The 19,852-nt window shown below is 37.0% G+C and overlaps 1 protein-coding gene and 1 pseudogene across 3 annotated transcripts in view; one reads left to right on the forward strand and one right to left on the reverse strand.

Moving 5' to 3' along the window:
- The window catches only part of ABL1 (ABL proto-oncogene 1, non-receptor tyrosine kinase), a 130,043-nt gene that overhangs the window by 66,064 nt on the left and 44,127 nt on the right, over positions 1 to 19,852 (reverse strand). The gene's annotated exons all lie outside the window — the stretch shown is intronic.
- Positions 8,876 to 9,632, forward strand: LOC140845731 (ATP-dependent RNA helicase DDX1 pseudogene; annotated as a pseudogene).

Here is a 19,852-nt window from a genome sequence, read left to right on the forward strand (position 1 = left end):
GCAACCAATTAAATGTTGGAATTAATTAAGAAATTAATTTCATGAGTCTTAAGCTTCTGAGAAACAGAGGAATTAGACAAGTTTATCAGTCAATGATTCTCAATATTGTTTAGCCTTTCCCCTTACCTCTTCTCATTTGATCTCCAAAACAACCCATTGGAAGTAGGGGGCAATGACTCCATGTCCCTAATGAAGCTGAAGAGACTGAAGCCCAGCAAGGAGGAATCCCACAAGAAGAGGGCCTCAAGAAGCCAGGCACTGATGAAATCTGGAGCTGAGATCCTGCCAAAGACCCAAACATAACTGGCATAACAGGCCCACCCCACAGAGGCCTGGCAAAACAGAGGTCACACCAAAGCAGAATGAGCAACAGTTCCTGCTTTGAAGAGAAGGGGTCTTTATCCTCGATTCTTGCTGTCATCTGATGGGTACAGCTATCATAAAACTCTTGGACTTGTCATCATTTGTCAGTCAAAGATTTGTTTTGTCATCAGAGATTTGCGAATGGCACATTCAACCAGCCGTGATGAAGGTGATAATCTGGGCCTCCAAGCATGCAAGTCGTAGAGAGGGTAGGAGAAGGAGGGAGGAGCAGACACTGAAACAAGGGTGGGAAAAATCTGACAGCAAGTGTCCGCACAATAGCTAGAGGAGCCCAGAGGAAGTGGCCGATTCGCCTCGAGATGCCAGGAAAGGCTGCCCAGCAGAGAAACCAGTGTGCAGAAATAGTGGAAGATTATTCCTTTTTACCATTTTTGTTTCAGAGCTTTGAAATCAAAAGCATGCAGGTGGCCCACACATATGTGCTGAACTGATTCTCCACAAATTGCAAAGATAATTCAGTGGACAAAGGATAGTCTTTTGAACAAACAGTGCTGGAATATTGGGCATCCATATACAAAATGAAAAGTCAATCAATACCTTGCACCACATACAAAACTTGATGCAGAATGGACTATAGGTCTACATATTAAAACTTATAGAACTTGTAGAAGAAAATCTTGGATTACACAAAGATTTCTTAGGTACAATACCAAAAGTATGAACTGTAAGAGAAGTAACTGATAAATAGGACTTCATCAAAGTTAAAAATTTCTGTTCTTCTAAAGACACTGTTAAGAGAATGAGAACACAAATCACAAATCAAAAACTAGGAGAAAATACCAAGTGCTGACAAGAATGTGGAGCGATGGTGTGAATGCAAACTGGTATAGTACTGCTGGTGGAAATGCAAAACACCACATTCACTTTGTAAAACAGCTTGACATTTTCTCCTAAGTTAAGCATACACTTAACATATGACCTAACAATTCCATTCCTGTTTACCCAAGAGAAATGAAAACTTATGTCCACACAAAAACCTGCATGTGAATGTTTACAGTGGCTTTATTCATAATCATCAAAAACTGGAAACTCAAATGTCCCAACAGCTAAACAGACCAGCACACTGTGATACCTTCATATGATGGAACACCACTCAGCAATAAAAAGGAACATACAACAACATGGACCAATCTTCAATGCATCATGACTCAAAAGGTTACACACTTTGTAATTCTATTTGTGATATTCTGTAACAGGCAAAGGTCTAAAGAAAGTGAACCAAAGAGTGGTTGCTAGGCCTAGGAGGAGAGGTAGACAACCAAAGGAACTGAGAAGGTTGCAGGGTGATGAGCAACTCCACATCTTAGTGTAGTGGGGGTTACATGACTATACACATTGTCAGAGCCCATCCACTAAAAGGGGTACATTTTACTGTATGTAAATTATACTGCAATAAAAATGGGATTGTCCTTCCTCAAGGCCCCATTCTTCAGGGGAATCCACTGCTAGGGCCCGGGCTTCGTGCTTCCTTCTGAATGGCGCCCCCTTGGGACTGTGGAGGGTACTGACCTTGGAGTGATCTGGCCAGAGAGAACTGTTGTCAGTTGTTCTAAAGCAGTGTGTACTTTCTGTGCGGTTTGGTTTCTTCCCCTCTGTTCCATGAGACCCAAAGTGGGATACAGATCAGAAGTACAAAGAGCACTAATAAGCAGCCGAAGTGGTAGAAATGCATGCCAAAGGGTGGTCTTTCTCTAATGCAAACCTCCCTGCACCTAGATGGAAGACCACTGGTGGCCGTGGAGGAGAGGCCGCTGTAGGCAATAGAGAGAAGCCCTGCAGAACAGGGCCCTGGGTTCCTGTGGGTTCTGTGGAGATAGGGGAGGCACCTGTCCCACTCTGAGCCTCACTCATCTGCAAAGTGGAGGCTGAACCAGGTAGCTGCCATGATCTGTCTAGGCTCTCAGTATGTGAACTGATTCAAGGTCTAAGGTAAATTTTTCTCAGATTCTCTTTGTCAAGGGCTTTTTAAAAATGACCAATGACGTTTTCTTGACTAGAAAGAGTAGTTTACTAAATTACAAATGCTAGCCCTGTACCCAAAGTCTGGCTTCCCCTTCTCAAGTCTGTGCCTACAACCAACCAGTCCTCACAAATGGAGTTAGTCTTCGGGCCACAGTGCAGGTCTCTGGCAAACCACTCTAGAACATGAAAATCAGCCTTAGCTAGCTAGGATCAATTCCTATCTCAACACTTTCAGAGCACATGAGCCAGAAAGCCTCATGAGGGACAATGTCCAGAGCCCTAGGTGCTCAACTTCCTGCCAGGGAGCTGTATAAAAAAGGGGTGTGTGTATGGCATGGGGGGAAGAGCTTATACACAGTCTCCTAAGGACTGAAAGCACCTTTAGTTCACTCCTCAGCTTTCTACTATTTCAGGTGACAATACTGTCTTTAACTTTGTCCTATAGCTGCACATCATGAAGGGAACACTAGCTCCTGACTCTGCTTAGGGTTTATGTATGTGATTCCTGGTTTTCAAAAAGCCCCATGGGGGAATTTGGCAATATTCAGTATCTATCAAGATTGCAAATTTATTTACCCTTTGACACAATTCTATTTGGGGGGATTTACTCAATAGACTTACCTACACACACACACACATTCACTGTAGCATTATTTCAATAGAGAAAGTGTCATCCACCACATTAAATAAACTCTTAGTCTCAAAATGGGGTATACTTATGTCTGGATGGGAGTACATGAAGCTAAGAACTATGCAAGTTTTTATTTAAAAGGAATCAAATTTCAGATCCTCCAATATCCATCATATCATAGACAAATTCTCACAAATGCCTAGGGTGCCTAACTGGTTTTCTTGGCTTCACTGGAGATGGCCGGTAATTATAGATTTGCTTAATTTATGTCACTGTATTCCTATTATGTTAATATGTGTGCACAAGTTAGTTAGCAGTTTAAAACCTATACATGCTTAAGGTACTCTACAAGAAGATCTGTCAAAGAAACAATCAATCCTCCCATGTTTTCTTCCATCTGCTACCTCTATAGCTTTTCTTCTTCCTTCCTAATTACAACCCTTAAATAGAATTCGTGCCTCATATCGAATTTACCGAGCATCATAATTCCTCCAGGTGGTAAAGATACCTTGAGACAAGTGCTGGGCATAGAAGCCACAGGGCATAAATCTGCAAAGAAGTAAAAAGCTAACCTTTTCAAACAATATGGCTTCTCTCTCACTTACCAACTTTACATTTCCCTGTATGGCCCCGGAAGATGACTGGTTAGCCAGAGACGGGTAAGATTCCTCAAGGGAGGAACAACCTAAGACAGGCACAGTCGCAGGGGGGCCATCAGGTAAGAAATTGGGGATCAACAGTGGTGAGGCTTAGAACCTCACCCCCCCTGTTTTGAGAGAAATCTTCTGCATCCGTGGATGTTTTATTGCCCTTGTCTAGCTTGGATTAACACATAGTCTACAGGCACACACCTGATCATCTACAATTGCTCTCTTACAGCACTAAACTATGTTTTCTACCTTTATCTTGCATCTACCTACCACTTCAGCATTTTATTACAAATAAAAATAATAATAATAAAGGGAGAAATGTGGGATCCACATATAAATCAAGTATAAAAATCAAACAAATATTCATATTTGACCTGATTGTTTATAGTTCATAATGCGTGATCAAAACCGAAAGTTTCTGTGATGACTGCACTTGTACTGTTCATGTAAGAACTTATTCACTATGTAAGAATTCGTTCACCATGTAAGAACTTGTTCATTATGCTTCAGAAGATTGGAGACTGATGAGAATTAGGCTTGAGATGGATTAATGATTGTGCATTGAGCATTGACCCCCCTATACAGAATTTTATTGTTGTTAACAACCATTTGATCAATAAATATGAGAGATGCCCTCTCAAAAAAAAAAAAATTTCAGACCCTCAATTTCATACATAATCTTCTCTAAGACCAGTCTGCCTGAGAACGCCTCTGCCCATCTCCTTTCCCCTTGTTGCCCGCGCGATTACCTTCCCCTTCTCACAATGCAGAACACCTCTCGTGGGTGAGACAGGAGATGGCCAAGGAGAGGTGGCAATCTGATTACATGTCAAAGAATTCCTCTGGCTGCCCAGGGAATGGGCACAGCAGAGTGATGCCAACCTCAGAGAATGAACTGGCAAGTGTCTGTTCCCTCCTTTCTTATTCTCTGGAACAGATGTGTAGAATTCATATTATTTCCTCCTTACATGTTTGGTAGAATTCACCAATGAAGCCATCTGGTTCTGGAGTTTTCTTTGTGGGAAGATTTTTAACTACAGATTCAATTTTTTAAATAGATTTGAGGTTATTCAAGTAGTCTTTCTTCTTGAGTGGCTTTGGCAGTTTGTGTCTTTCAAGAAGTCTGTTTTTTCTAGGGTGTTGATTAATCCACTTCCTGTACTTTCAGTATCTGTAGAATCTGTATGTTACCTCATTCATTCCTGATATTTAGTTTTTGTCTTCTCTTTTTTTCCTCATCAGTCTGGCTAGAGGTGTATCAATTGTATTGATCATCTCAAAGAACTGGCTTTGGTTTCATATATTTCTTTATAGTTTTCTGTTTCCTATTTCATTGATTTTTTTATATTGCTTTTTTCTTCTGCTTAGTTTGGGTCTCACTAGCTTTCATTTTCCTAGTTTCTTAAGGTAGGAACCCAAGGTCATTTATTTGAGAACTTCTTTCTTTTCTAACATAGGGATTTAGCATTATATTAATTTCCCTTTAGTTCATCCAACAAATGTTATGTTGGCATTTTCACCTTTGTTCAGTCCTAAATACTTACTAATTTCACTTGATTTTTTTTTTACTCGTGATTTATTTGTTAGTTTCCAAATAGTTGAAAGATCTTCCAGGTATTTTCTGTATTGATTCCTTGTTTAATTCCATTGTGGTTAGAGAATTGAATCAGCTTACATTTATTGAGACTTTTTTATGGCCCAGAAAATGGTTTATCCTGGGAACAGTTCAGGTGCACTTGAAAAGAATGTGCCCTACTGCTCTGGTGGTAGAGTGTGCTATACATGACATCAATTAAGTCAAGTTAGTTGACTCTATTGTTCAAATCTCGTATCCTTACTGGTTTTCTTTCTACTTATTCTATCAATTATTGACTGAGAGGTGTTAAAATCTCCAACTGTAACTGTGAATTCCTCCTTGCAGTTCTATCAGTTTTTCAGACATGTATTTTGAGTTTCTTTGTTAATACATAAACATTTAAGATTATGTCTTCTTCATAAATTGATCCCTTTATCATTACAAAATGAATCCCTTTATCCTTGACAGTATTTTAAAATATATTTTGTCTGATATAGCCCCTCAGGTTTTCTTTTGATTAATGTTGACATGGTATCTTTTTCCACCCTTTTGCTATTTGTATCTTTATATTAAAAGTGGGTTTATTGGTGGCAGCATATAAATGGGTCTTACCTTTTTATCTAATCTTGGAATCCCTATTTTTTTACTGGGATATTTAGATTTTTATTTTTAGTATTATATCAATATGGAATTTAATCGATCATCTTGCTGCTTGTTTTGTATTTATATAATCTGTTCTTTATTCACTTTTCCAAGTTTTTCTGCCTTCTTTTGGATTAAATATTTTATGATTGCATTTTATCTTTGTCGGCTTATTAGCTATAACTGCTGCTTTAGAGTTTATCATATACATCTTTAGCTTATCACAGTCTACCTTCAAATGATACGCTACTCTTCACATATAAGAATCTCACAGTAGTATATTTCAGTTACCCCATTTGTGCTATTGTCATCATAAACTTTACTTCTACATAAACTATAAATGCCACAATGTGTCACCACTGTTTTTGTTTAAAAATAATTTTAAGGGAATTTAAATAGAAAAAATCTTTTGTATTTATGATGTAGTTTCCCTTTTCCAGTGTATTCATTTATTTTTGTAGCTCATTTTCCACCAGGTATCATTTTCCTCCTGCATCAAGGACATTCTTTAATATTTTTTATAGTGCAGGTCTGCTGGGAATGAATTGTTCAGTTTTCTGTCTGAAAGACACTTTATGTTGCCTTTGTTTTGAAAGATACCTTCACTGAGTAAGAAGTTCTAAACTGACAGTTGTTTTCTTTTGTTGCTTTAAAGATGGTGCTTCACTGTTCCCTGGCTTACATTGTTTCAAAAGAGAAATCAGCTGCCATCCTACCCTTCATTCTTGGGTACACAATGTGTCTTATTCTCTAGATGATTTTAACTTTTTTCTCTATCACCAAGTTTTAAGCAATGTGTTATGTGCCTTGATATTCTTTTTCCTCATGTTTCTTGTGTTTGAGTTCCTTGAGATTCTTAAATTTGTGGGTTTACTGATTTCATTGCATCTGGAGATTTTTCAGCATTTTTCTTCCATCATTTCTTCTGTTGTCTCATACTCCCCTTCTTCAGACACTCCAGTTATACACACACTTGGCCACTTAATGTTGCACCACACTTCACGGCTGCTGTTTGTTCTTTTTTTTTTTTTTTCCTCCAGGTTTTTTTCTTTCTGTTTCATCTTGGATACTTTAATACTTTACACTGCTAAGTATTCAAAATCAGTCATCTTTATTTCTATAATGTTTATTCTGACACCAATTTCATTCAGTGAATTCTCCATCTCAACTGTAGTTTTCATCTCTAGAAGTTCATCTTCCATGTCTCTACTTAACACAATCTTTCCTCTAGTTTCTTAAATATGGACTACAACTATAATAATTATTTTAATGTCCATATTTACTAATTCTATCACCTGTGTCATTTCTGATCAGTTACTGATTGTATTTCCTACCTATGCCTAGTAATTTTTGATTGGATGGCAGACACTGTAAGTTTTACTATGTTGGGTCCTAGATATTTTTCTATTCCTAAAAATATTCTTCAGCTTTGTTCTGGGATTGAGTTTAGAAACAGTTTGAACCTTTTGGGTCTTTCTCTTTCATGTCAGATGAGACCAGAGTAGCATTTATTCTACCATTAACTGAGACAAGACCTTTACATGGTTAACTTTATGTGTCAACTTGACTAGGCCACAGGGTACCCAGACTTGATCGTTATTCTGGGTGTATCTGGATCAGACTGCTCATTAATGTGGGTGGGTCTCATCCAATTAGTTGAAGGCATGCTAGGGAAAAAGGGCTGATCCTCAGAATTTCTCCCTTCTGTCAGCCTTTGAATTAATATGCTAGCTTGTGTGTAAAAATGGGATTTTAAAATATATGAATTAATATTTGCTTATATTTACAAAAAGAAACAATGTAAAAACAAACTAATAATTATAGTGTTCCTTCATGGAGAAATGAGAAGGAATAACCAGGTAGAAAGGCACTAGGGTCGGAGTAAGACTTCTCAATCTACCTTTTTAAATATTAATTTTAAAACTAGTGAAGGTATTACTTTATTTAAATAAAATAGTCACAACCTGTATAAGCGGTGTGTACTGGGATTTGAAAACTTGCATGGAGGCGGCCGAGGCCGTCCGAGATTGTGGATAGTCCGTGCAGAAGCAGACGGCCGGCGTCCGCGCTGTAGCTCTCGCCAGGGTCATGCTGGCTTCGCGCGCGGCGCGTGGCTCGTGGGGGGCTCTGTGCAGCACCAGCTGGGCGCCAGGGGTGCAGCCGGGCGAGGGGCGCACCCGCGGGGCCCTGCTGAGGTCGCTGCGGGGCTTCCTGAGCCGCCTGGTGGAGTGCTGGTGGCTGCCTGGGGCCGGCCTGCCGGGCCACTGCTCGGGCGTGGGGAGGGCGGCCCCGGGGCCCAAGGCCAGACAAGGCAGATCATGGGCATATGCAAAATTTCCAATTTTTTTTTAAATACAAATAAAATTATGATTTAGAGTTTTTTTATCTTAGGTTTCTTAATTTATAAGGTACCAGTTATTTCAATTATTGTCTTTTTAAAAACGTTTTTAAAAAGATAGTCCAGAGCATGGAAACTTAAAAGAGTTGCCACTTCTTAACAGAAATTTAGATTGCTTACAAAGCACTAGGGAATTTCCTGAGCTTAATTGTACATCCTACACAACTTGGCTACACCGTTTTATGCTTGACTCTTGGATCTGTGTATACATTAATAGTTTACGTGGTTAATATTTGATCATTTTTAGGATAAAGACAATAAAGGTGGCTTAGTTGTGGATAAAGTAAACTTGTAAAGATATTTAAAATGCAGTTAAGTTTTGAAAATAAGTAAATAAGATCAAAGTAGAAAGTATTGAAGTTTATGGTCAGTAGTCTTCCAACCTCTCAGGTGCCTTAATAGTTTAGGATAACAAGTAACAAAGATAGTTGGAATGTGGGAACATGTCAGCTAGCCTGCACCATCCAGGAGGCAGTGAGTAACATCATGCCTTTACTGGGTTTCTAACATAGCAGTGTTTGTATAATTCTGGAACATGTACTCATATGTTCTATAAATCATATGAAACTATATTTTTTCAAAGGTTTTTTAAATTTGGGAGAATCTTCTTTTGTAAGATATTAAAGGAATAAAAGAGCTGGAAAAAAAATAGTCACAGAATTCGGGCAGTCAAGGAACACAAGATGGATCAAGCAATTCTTTTCTGTGGAACCCAAATCGACTGTAATAACTTGGAGCAGTATTTTATGCAACAAGGAGGAGGACCTGATAAATAAGGACACCAGTTCTAATGTGTTTCTCTTCATGGTGACGGAAAGACTCATGAAAGGAAGCAAAATTTGGAAAGACTGAAGAAAGGAGATGTAAGATTCTTGATTTGCATGGATGTAGCTACCAGAGGAGTTGATACCCATGGTGTTCCTTATGTTATAAATGTCACCTTGCCTGATGAAAAGCAAAACTACGTACATCGAATTGGCAGAGTGGGAGGAGCTGAAAGGATGGGTATGGCCATTTCCCTGGTGGCAACAGAAAAAGAAAAGGGTTGGTACCGTATATGCAGCAGCTGTGGAAAGGCTGTTAGAACACAAGACTCCAGGAAGATGGTGGCTGTACCATATGGTACAATGAGATGCAGTTGCTGTCTGAGATGGAAGAACATCTGAACTGTACTATTTCTCAGGTTGAGCCAGATATAAAGGTACCAGTGATGAATTTGATGGAAAAGTTACCTGTGGGCAAAAATGGGCTGCTGGTGGTGGAAACTATAAAGGCCATGTGGATATTTTGGCACCTACAGTTCAAGAATTGGCTGCCCTTGAAAAGGAGGCGCAGACATCTTTCCTGTATCTTGGCTACCTTCCTAACCAGCTGTTCTGAACCTTCTGATTCTAACATACACTGAGTAAGATCTAAATAATAAAAGTCTGTGGTCTTAAAACTAAAACAATTACCCTGCTTCCAAGCAGCAGTATTTGTGGTAACTTAAGCTAACTCTTGCATGTCAAGAAACAGTAGTCTTAGGAATTCTTCATAAAATGACAACCTAATGAAAATAATACATTTGATGACTATATAAAAAAAAATAGTCACAGAAAACAGAGCTGGCCTGGCTTACTAATTACTAATGGAACAATGGGAATGCTAATATTCTACAGAATGCTAGAATCCAGTAGGGGTTCTCTGGAATTGTGGTGTAACTATTTTATAGCAATTAAATTTCCTTGGATTAATTCCAGGGCTGATTTATCTTACAGTGAAAGCAATAACTTCAGCAATATTTGGCTCAAAAGAAGAGCTAGACCGTGAGCTCCTCAGGGGCTGAAATGCAAAGATGCGTATGTCTGATGCATCTTTGTACACCTAGGGCCAAGTTGTGTATACTGTCACTCATTATTGATTGGTTGAGTTGGCTGAATTAATGACCTAATTCCACTGTTAAGCAAATGGTACTATCCTGAAGTTTCACAAGCCCTGTTTTCTAAGGATAGTGATGGACATCTGTCATTGGAGGAGTCACTGGGAATCTACTTGGTGGTACCTGGTCTCTGACCAGATTCTGGAGCTGTAAGTTTGCATAAGCACCATTCTTGCTGAATCTATTTTTGTGGCGTCTTCTTAGTCTGACCAGAGATTCTCTTCATATTTTAACTCATACCAGTCTCTCTCCAACTGGTATGAAAATTTTGTTATGAACAAGACTGTTTTATAAGAGACAGAACAAAAAAAGAAGAAATCTCACAAGAAGATTGTCTTGTCTAAAAGACAAGATATTCCTCCTTTTTCCCTTACTTAACAAGCACTGGCTTTTTAAGGATATGGCTTAATAGGATTGTCCAGAACCTGACTTACTATTTAAACCAACTGTACTGGCTTTAGTTAGCACTTGTGGGTTTCAGCGGGCATGTCAAAATGGGTTTTCCTGCATCTACGTCTTCACCTCTTCTTACAGAGAGATGAGGTTCAGCCATTTGTACGTGTCTGAAGCCAGCTCCCTCTCAGTTCTTCCTTCCTTCCTTGCCCATTTTTTCTCTTTTATTGGGAAGTTTTGGGGATTAATATACCATAAATAATTGTCATATGTGCATACTCAAGAAATACCTAGTACAGATAAACAATCCAGGGTTTCCTAAGAAGGAGGAGAAAATTAAACTATTTGTGCTTCTATTTTTCCACTACTGAAACTGTACCTCAAAAGAAAAAGCTTAAATACGTAATTTTCTCAATTCCTATACTTAGAGGCTAGTGTATCCAAGTCTTAAAAACTTTTTTGTATATATGACCATAGTAGATCTTTTTATATTAAGATGTTCATATAATATTCCTGATAATTAGATATTTTCGATGATTAAGAGTTGCTTATTTTTAATAAGCTTAAAAATAACTCTATGCTTCTTCCTGATTTTATGATGATGTAAAAATAATGGTAGTGTAATAATCAAATCAATGCAAGCTTTGGGTTTAATTTTTCATAATCTGAATCTTCTAAATTAGTTGTATTAGTTCTACAGGTCCAGTAGATGTCATTGTCTCCATAAATTGTTTAAAATTACAAAAATATAAAACTGTAATTAAAAGAACTTAAAATAAAATATTTTTAAACCTTTTAATCTCATGACTTCTTATAATGCTTCAAATCATAAAGATGTGATGTGTTGGCCTAAATTTTAATTTCTGGATGTTTAATCAATTTAAGATCTCTTAAGCTAATAACAAATTGAGCTAATTAATAACCTTTGGCTATATGGATCATTTCTTTCTTTTTATTTATTTATTTATTTTTATTTTGGTATCATTAATATACAGTTACATGAGTGACATTGTGGTTACTAGATTCCCCCTATTATCAAGTCCCCCCCACATACCCCATTACCGTCACTGTCCATCAGCATAGTAAGATGCTATAGAGTCACTCACTACTTGCCTTCTCGGTGCTATAGTGCCTTCCCCCTGCCCTACCCCACCCTACCCCCAACACATTATGTGTGGTTATTGTAATGCACCTTTTCCCCCTTCTCCCTCCCTTCCCACCCATCCTCCCCAGTCCCTTTCCCTTTGGTAACTGTTAGACCATTCTTGGATTCTGTGAGTCTGCTGCTGTTTTTTTCCTTCAGTTTTTGCTTTGTTCTTATGCTCCACAGATGAGTGAAATCATTTGGTACTTGTCTTTCTCCTCCTGGCTTATTTCACTGAGCATAATACCCTCTAGCTCCATCCATGTTGTTGCAAATGGTAGGGTTTGTTTTCTTCTTACAGCTGAGTAATATTCCATTGTGCATATGTACCACATCTTTATCCGTTCATCTACTGATGGACACTTAGGTTGCTTCAGTTTCTTGGCTATTGTAAATAGTGCTGCAATAAACATAGGGGTGCATATGTCTTTTTCAAACTGGGCTCCTGCATTCTTAGGGTAAATTCCTAGGAGTGGAATTCCTGGGTCAAATGGTATTTCTATTTTTAGCTTTTTGAGGAACTTCCATACTGCTTTCCACAATGGTTGAACTAATTTATATTCCCAACAGCAGTGTAGGAGGGTTCCCCTTTCTCCACATCCTCACCAATATTTGTTGTTGTAGGACCACTTCTAATTAAAGAAAAAGATCCAACCATCAGGTACTGTGCCCTCATTTTTATATGTAAAATACCTGCAGAATAACTGGATGGATACATTTCCCTGAATGATGTCATTGCCATCTTATTTTGCTAACTTAAAATTTGTTAAAATGACATAAAATATATGCTCTTGGAAAAAACTTGCTAGATGGTTCTTGGTTTCCTGTTTTCTAGCTTTCTCTTGTGTCTAGAAGCTTTAACTTTAAATTGGTGATTAACATGAATAGTTACAGAGAAACAGGAATATGTATATAAGATAGTAAATGTGGTTGGTCTGTGTTTTTTCATTAGGTAAATTGTTAGTTTATTTAGTTGGTGAGTCAATATAATCTAGATGTTGTTTTATTTAATGTGCTGATATCATTAATTATACTTTACAACTAGTTAAAAGCTTTAATCTTGTCATCCATTCACAGAATTATTTATTTCTCTTTCTATATACCTAAACACATACCTAAGAAGGTATATATATATGTGTGTGTGTATATATATATATATATATATACCTAAGGAGACTATATAATTCAAAGGTTTGTAAATGATAACAAAAGATAAGGTAAATATAAATATTAATAGTAAATATAAAGGGTCTGAGGAAACTGAATTGTTTGTTTGGATTTATAATGTCTAGATGGTAAGTTTGAAAAAAATAATGAATGGTGTTTTAAAACTCTGGCAATACTGGCCTAATGGTAATAAACTTATTCATTAAGATGATGACTTACAGATCTTTTATTGCTACTTATTAAATGGATGACAGACAAAAAGTAACCTTTTTTTTTTTCTGTAAAGTGACCAAGTCATGCCACTGCCAGATAACAGATTTCTTGCTCCTATTCGTCATCAAAATATTATGTTAACTGTCTGAATTTTCTGGCATAATCAGGAATCACTTTGAAAAAAAAAGTTCCTTTTTTAAAAAATCAAGTTCCTATAATCATTTTACTTAGTATTGTGTGTTTCCCAATTATTGCTTTAACAGGTTTTTGTCTTTGGATACTACGATTTCTGTCATACACAGAGGGGGTAGGAACATGCATAGAAAAAGCAGACAGTATTTCTGACTTGGTGAATCAGAACACTAAAGCCAGGAAACTATGAACGCCAAAGAAAGCAGGGTAATCCTAGAAGGGAGAGAGACAGAGTGATTCCAAACTCTCTCTCTATACTCCTATCTCTGACTGACCCTTAAACTGCTCATATGTGGGTCAGACTCAAAGCAGTTCAGCAAAAGATGTAAGATCTAAGGGACTGGAGCTGCCCCTAAGAAACAAGTTTATAATTCAAACCCAGCCAAGAAAATCACCTGACAAAAGAAACAATTATCCAAGAAAAATAACAGAATTTAGAATTTCTACAACTTGACACTCAACGTCCATGATACAATTCAAAAATTACTCAACATTCAAACAATCAATAAAATGGAATACATTTTAGTTCAATCCCAAGTCTAACCCCAAGTTGGAATAAACAAAGATTTTTAAAAGCAGCTATTGTAACTATCTCAATGAATTAAAACAAACCTGTTTTAATGAATGAAAATCTCAGCAAGAGAAGTAGAAAATCTCAATAGAGAAAAAGAAATAACAAAAAAGAATCAAATGGAAATTCCAGAACTGAAAAAAATACAATTTTTGAAATAAAAAACCCTGCTGGCTTAATAACTAAATGGACAAAGAAGAGGAGAGTATATGTGAACTGCAGGGAAGATGAGCAGAAATTATCCAAGGTGAAAAATAGAAAAGAAAGATTGAGTAAAAAAAGGACAGAGATCAGGGAATTATTAGGTGATATCAAATGGTGTAACATGTATAAATGGAATACCAAAAGGAGAGAAGAGAGAGAATGGGGCAGGAAAAGTACTTGAAGAGCCCCAAATTATACAAACTTGTTGAAAAACAGAAATCTGAAGATGTCTGATGCTGAATGAACACCAAGGAGACACAAAGTAGACAGCACACCATAGTCCGACAGCTGAAACCAAAGATAAAGAGCACATCTCGAAAACAGCAAAAGAGAAAATATTAAAAATGAGGGAGCAAGGATCTAATTAATGGCTGACTTCTCATCAGGAAGCATGAAGATCAAGAGAGTGAGTGGAACAAACACCTTTAAAGGGTCTAAAGATTAAAAAAAAAAAAATCAACTCAGAATTTATATCCAGAGAAGCTATTCTTCAAGCATGAAGGCAAAAAAGACATTTTTAGATACAAGAAAGTAAAGGACATCCATCATCAACAAACAGCACTAGAAGACACATTAAAGGACATTCTTCTTGCTGCAGGGAAATTATTTGGCAGAGGAAAACTCGGAAAACACAGTGAGCTTCAATAAAAGTAAATATCCAGGTAAATGCAAGAGATTCTTTTTTTCCCTCTTAATGTATTTAAAACTATATAACTGTTTTAAGGCAAAACTTATTAACATTGTCTTGTGGTGTTTATAATGCATATAGATGAAATACATGTAATAACTAAAACTTGAAGGACAAGAGGGATATGAATATGTAAATGGAAGTGTTCTTATATTTAACATGAAATAGTACAATACTAACTATGGACGGGCTGTGGATAAAGATGTATATTGTAGTCCAGCAGGCAACCATGAGAAAAGGTAATGCAAAGAACCAAAGGTTAAAAATCCAACAGGTAAATTAAAATGGAAGCCTAAAAATTATTCACATTTTTGAAGTAAGGATAGAAAAGAAGAATGGGAGATAAAAAGCAGAGAAAACAAGAAACAACAAATTAAAATGGTAGATCCAAATCCTATCATATCAATAATTGCATTAAACATTACTCAACATTCCAGTTAAAGAGCAAAGACTGAGAATGGACTAAAAAATAAGACCTAATGTCATGCTATTTGTAAGAAATGAACTTTAAATTTGAAGGTACAGACAGACTGAAAGAAAATGAATAGAAAGAAATATAATGGGCAAGCACAGAGAGAAGACTGTAGTAGTTATTTTAATATGAAATAAAATAGACTTCAAAACAACATGTATTACCAGAAGTAAAATGAGAATAGGATAAAATTATCAAGAAGACACAATTCCCATAAATATGTAAATATCTAATAATAGATTCAGAATAATGTGAAGAAAAACTGAGACAATTAAAAGTTCTACAACAGCAACTGGAGATTTTAACACCATCACAAGAGAACTTGAAGAGCCCCAAATTATACAAACTTGTTTGTATAGACCTCCCCGCAAAAAATTCATCACACAGAAGGTATGAACCACCTTGACTTAATAATATTTACGAAACACTATACCCAAAAATAAAAGAAAACACTCTTTTCAAGGTGTATTTACATAGTATATTTACTCAAATCATATCCTAAGAAATGAAACAAGATCAATACATTTAAAAAGACTAAAATTATACAGGTATGTCCTCTGACAATAATGGAATCAAACTAGAAATCAATACCAGTAAGATAAGAAACTCCTAATATTTGGAAATTAAACTGCATATTCTAAATAATCATTGATTCAAAGAAGGAATCAGAAGAGAAATTAGAAAATATTTTAAACTGAATAATGAAAATACAACTTACCAAACTCTGAGATACCGAAAAAGTAGTTTCCAGAGGGAGATTTATAGCTTTAAGTATCTACATAAATTTGACAATCTAAATGAAATGAACAAATACCTTGACAGATGCAAATTACCAGAACTATCCAAGAAACAGAAAACTTGGACAGCTGTATGTCTATTAGAGAATTTGTAATTTAAAAAGACAGTATTTCTCTTATCATCCACTTTCTTACTGAAGCTATAAGTAGAGTTATTTGTCCAGGGTCACACCTAATGCATGACAGAATCAAGACTGGAACCCAGACTGGTGTATGTGTGCCCGCTGGAAGCATGTGAAGGCTTTGCACAGGTCACTGGACATGGATCACTTTAAGGGAATGAATTCCCAAACCTCAACATCCTGTGTACTCTTTCTTACAACCTGGCTGCCTGAGACCACGCACCTGCAGCCTTCCCAGTAATTGTTTCCCCGCCCTGTCATGGTCGCCCTTACACACTTCACAAGAGCAGAGCTCACCCTCACATACCTTACACCTGACTACAGAGCCCAGCTTAGAGGCAGAAAACCCTCTGGAGGGCAAACAGCTCTGAATATTGGTGTCAGTGAAGCCTCCTTTCCTTGTGGCACCTTAAACCCACTTTTATAACTGTCTTAATCCGTGTTGCTACTGAGAGTGACACATGGAGCTAGAGGAGGGTCCCTGGGGTTGCTCTGACTTCACACATGTCATGGAATGGGGCGGTGTGTGTAAAGACAGTTTTTGTTTAACCAGTTTGTTTCTTCCATCCCCCTCCTATTCTTAAAGACTTCACTGCTCCTGTGGGAAGAGGCCTGGACAACAAAAGCCCCTTTGAGAAAGGGTTGGTAGGAAACAGTGAAGGCACAGGTGCCCTGTTTCATCAAGGTAACAAACTGTGGCCAAGTGCTGCAGAACTTTTAAGAAATAGAAGTATGCTGGGAAACCCCAATCAACCTTACCACACGCCTCCTCTGTATTTTCACAGTTCTCAGTAGTGAGAAAGAGCTTGGTGATCACCCTGATTTGCCCAAAGATTCTTAGACATTTTAAATCCACATTTACTTTTTATTTGAGCATAAGTTCCCAGCTTGCTCCTTGTCACTTACCTACCTTTTCTGATTATTGGAATAATATATTTAGTAACTTTAGAAGAACTTAACAGGAATATGTTACAGATGCCACAGCAAGCAGTAACTTAGTAACAATCATTAATATTACCTTTTATAAGTCCCACACTTAATATAAGGTCCAATATCTCTTCTGCCTTTTATTAATGATGTCTACAAAATAAATTAAACTGTACTCTGAGAAGCAAAAACATCCACTTTTATATACAGGTATAGGTTAAAATGTTTTCAAAATGCAACCTACCAAAGAAATTCCTCAAATATCCAAAAAGCCAGGAGAAAAAGGTTTCTGGTGAATATTCAACAAACAAGTGTTCACTTGTCAAGGGGTTAATTAGGAGAAAGAAACATTTGCTTATTTAAAAATAATAAGCAAATACTACCTTTGCAATCAGATCAATTAAAGCCAAAAGTATTCATCAAGATAGAATTAAAATCATTTATTTACTGGAAGTTTCTGGAAGCTTTATAAATTCTGACCTGAAGAAATGAAAATCAAAGAGTGGGGGAAAGGGAGAAAAAGCAAGAGAAACAAGGAAAAGGCACCTGGTCAAATCTCTTAACTGCAGTGTCTGGGCTTAAGAACTAGACCATGGCTCCTGGCAACCCAGATTTGCCCCTGGAATCACCACCTAGTCCAGGGAGCAGAATATCCTGTGTTCTCTTTTTCCCAAAATATTCCTATTTGGAAAATGCCCAGAGTAACTGCAAACATAAACAATATAGGTCGTGGCAACGAAGATTTAAATGGTTACCAGCATATTGCTGAATGTTTTGTATGTAGTCACCACCCAATATTTAATAAATATGGAGTTTATGTATGTGAAGCACTCAGAACTGGGCCTGACACAGTTATCTTCATTAGACTGCATTCTATGTAAAAAGCGTTTCATTGGTTCATTTATTCACTCAATATGTTTCTACTAAATGTCTACTGTGTGGGAATATGATATGTGCTGAGATCTGATAAAGCACAAGATGGGCATGATCCCTGTCCTAAGGGGGCTCATGGTCCAGGAGGGTGGGGTGGGCACAGACCTAAGGATCACATTAAGTAGTGTATGATTATAAACTGAGATAAGTTCTCCAAAGACGAGAATAAACCCTATGAGAGAATATAAAATGAAAGTTAAGTTCTTAACAAGTTGCATGTTTCATAAATGCCTATTTTTAAAAGGTTCTCTCATTAAAAAAATTTTGTAATATAGTAATATAAACTTGTTTTAGGAAAGTCAGAGACTACTAATACCTTATTTGTATTTTTATCCAGTACTTTTTAAAATTTGATTCTAATATTGTGGTATCATACCTAAAATAGAAATTTATATTCCATTTGAAAGTACACTGATTACTTAATTAGCCCAGCCCTGGCTAATTAGTTAAGAATCATATTTACAAAGTGAAAAATATTTATTCTCTAATAAGTTGACATTTCTAGACATCAGAGTCCCTTAATGGGGGATATACCTGAACAACAAAGGAATTTGGTCAGTTTTACAAAATAAAGGCACCAAATAAAATCTTTAAGCTACTAAATACAATAATCAATGTATCATATCTGGACACAACTCTAGTCATAAGTGCACTAACTTTAAGCAGAATTTTCTAATCTGTCGTGCTCATGCACTTAAAATGATATCGTTGAGAAAACATTTTTGAAAGTAAGAGCAAAGGAACAGCTACAAGGGACAGACTATTCTGAAACCATTTCCAGGAACAGGGTTTGTTTAAACAAAACGTATTAAGTGAAACCAGCTGCATTAAGGGTTGATGCCATCTGAAATGGGATTCTAAAACTACTCACTTCATAGTGTCAGGGCAATTATTCCTTCCTGTTGCTAGAAACAGAACACTCAATGGCCAACTGGCAATAGGACAGATTGGCAAAGATACCAGTGAAAAGGCCCAACTGTAGGGCAAGCGGATGCTTGCCAGAAACCCTTGGGTCCTGCTAGCTGGTCCATAGCTGTATGCTTCCATACCACTCTTTGAAGTGCTAAAGAAATGTGAAAGGCATGGCTCTTTCGAGGGTACCCATCAGGAGAGAGGGGCCTGCAGGTAGAAATAATCAGTCTATTCTGCCAGAGGGTCAACTAATAATGCTTTCACAGAAGCTTATGGCAAAACAAACCAAAAAAGCTCCACTAGTTAACAACGTGCTCTAGGGAACTCTAAAAGGCACACTTTTTTCCTATCTGAAACTAAGAGAGATCTCAAGGAAAATGGAGGTGGAATCGCAACTAAGGTTTCATTATTTAAAATCATTTTCCTTAGCTTGTAACAAAAACACAAGAGCTTGCTCTTTGGAAGACTTACTAATGGCAACATATCTAGGGAACCCCTCCTGAAGTCATGTGACCCAGTCAATAACGATCACTGCTTTTGAAAGTATTTCCCAATGCACTACCACCAGTACAGCCAGTAAGACTGTAATCAAAACAATGCAGTTGAGAAACGTGGTTGTTAATCATTTTATTTTGGAAACCAATTAGGGGATCATGAAGGAAGAAAAAACAGTGATTCATTTGTTTTGATGAAATCTGGCATTCAAAAGACAGAACAAGCCAGGAAATACACATATTTTTATGGCCCAAGGTATCTTAAAGTTGGTCTTTAAAAAAATACTCTTCCCAAGTTCATTAAATGAACAAAATAAATCAGCCAGTTTATGAACTTGACTATGACATATTCTGTTAACTTTATTTATGGATGTAAACTCCCTGGTTAAAAAAAAAAAGACCTAAGTGAGGTCACAAACTGCAGTTTGAAGCACTTAAATCAACAGGATAGCAGTGTACCAT

The sequence above is a fragment of the Manis javanica genome, chromosome 2 (assembly GCF_040802235.1).
Source record: "Manis javanica isolate MJ-LG chromosome 2, MJ_LKY, whole genome shotgun sequence".
Classification (NCBI taxonomy): Eukaryota; Metazoa; Chordata; class Mammalia; order Pholidota; family Manidae; genus Manis; species Manis javanica.